At 47.1% G+C, this 1,521-nt stretch overlaps 1 non-coding gene across 1 annotated transcript; it reads left to right on the top strand.

Annotated features, from left to right (window-relative positions):
• The first annotated feature begins 1,030 nt into the window (after window positions 1-1,030).
• TRNAL-CAA (transfer RNA leucine (anticodon CAA)) lies at window positions 1,031-1,137 on the top strand. The gene is made up of 2 exons: window positions 1,031-1,068; window positions 1,092-1,137. It is a non-coding gene; the product is annotated as a tRNA-Leu (tRNA).
• Window positions 1,138-1,521: the final 384 nt, after the last annotated feature.

The following is a 1,521-nucleotide window of genomic DNA, read 5'->3' as shown; positions in this document are numbered from 1 at the left end:
CTATTACCTATCTGTCTGTCTACCTATCTATCTAACATCTATGTAGAGCTTTGACACCAAGACAAAGATCTTTTTGTTGTTGTTGTCTATGGTCTCATACTTCTCTTATTATGTATCCTATACACACATCCTGGAAACCCGGGTGGCGTAGTGGTTAAGTGCAATGGCTACTATCCAAAAGGTCACCAGTTCAAACGCCTGGCACCAGGCGCTCGTTGGAAACCCTAAAGGGCAGTTCTACTCTGTTCTATAAGGTCGCTAAAGGGCAGTTCTACTCTGTTCTATAAGGTCGCTATGGGTCGGAAACGACTCGAGGGCGACTTTTTTTTTCTTCTTCTTCTTTTTAAACACGTTCTGACTTTCATTTGACATCCTTTCTTTCACGGCCAGGAGAGAGAATAGAAGAGGCGTACATTATGTGAGAGAGAGAAAGAAAAGGGCAACCAGAGAAGACAAGAAAGGGAAAAAGAGGTTGGGGTGGAAGGGGAGAGTGCGTAGGGAAGGAAACTAGAGGAGTGTGGAAAACGCTCCAGCCGTCTGCGTACTCTTGCAGAAAAAGTAAAAATGCCGGAAACAGGGTTGAACAGGGAATATTTAAGTCCCGAGCATGGGCCCAATCCCCACTAATATAACTTTTTGAAATAAAATGTGGGCGACAGACACTGTGGGTGGGCATCGCAGAAAGCTGCTGAAGGACCATTTCAACCCCGCGCGGATAAAATCTGCATCCCCAGTCCTCTACTCTTTAAAGCGGATTCTGTAACTCCGTGGTCTTCAGGGGCAGGCTAGCGCGAGGCGGGGGTGGGGTCATTGGGAAAAGGGGACGTGGGGCGGGTGGCGTGGCCTCCGGTCTTTAAAAAAAAAAATTTTATTGCATTATTTCTGTTGTCCAAGGCAAGTTCCAGGTTCTCTGTAAAATGTATTCTTTCCTGCTTTTCTGTTTTTAGAAATAATCTTTTTCTCTTTTGTGAACAAACCAGTTTTCAGTCATTTTTTATGGTTGCCATCCTGTAAAGGGGTTAGAGGACGTGTCAGGATGGCCGAGTGGTCTAAGGCGCCAGACTCAAGCTTTCGCTTCCCGCGCTCGGGGTTTCTGGTCTCCATATGGAGGCGTGGGTTCGAATCCCACTTCTGACACTGTTCGGTTTTGTTCCTGTCAGGCTTCTTTAAAAGTTGAAGCTTGGACCCCACAACAGTGGAGATTTCTTCTTGCTCTTGCCGGCTTAACTTTCCTCATGCTCTTAACCAGCTCTTCCTATCTGCCTCGCCACATCCTGCCCCTCCCCCCGCAAGTACTAGGCCATCGCTCTCCGTTTCTTGGCCTTTACTCTCTTCCCACTGTCCATAATGCAACCCTTCTTACCTCAAAAATGCCCGGCCACGAACACTCTTGCCAAGGGCCGAGCGACTCTGTACCGATCTCACAGCAAAACATAGCAAAGAAAGAGGCATCTCTGGCAACTCAAGCCAAACAGCTGACAAATGAAAAGACCTGAACTAGAGAATTCTGGAATGTTTCCA

The sequence above is a fragment of the Loxodonta africana genome, chromosome 1 (genome assembly GCF_030014295.1).
Source record: "Loxodonta africana isolate mLoxAfr1 chromosome 1, mLoxAfr1.hap2, whole genome shotgun sequence".
NCBI lineage: Eukaryota > Metazoa > Chordata > Mammalia > Proboscidea > Elephantidae > Loxodonta > Loxodonta africana.
Note: the sequence above shows the minus strand (reverse complement) of the source record. Positions and strands in the feature narration are given on the sequence as shown.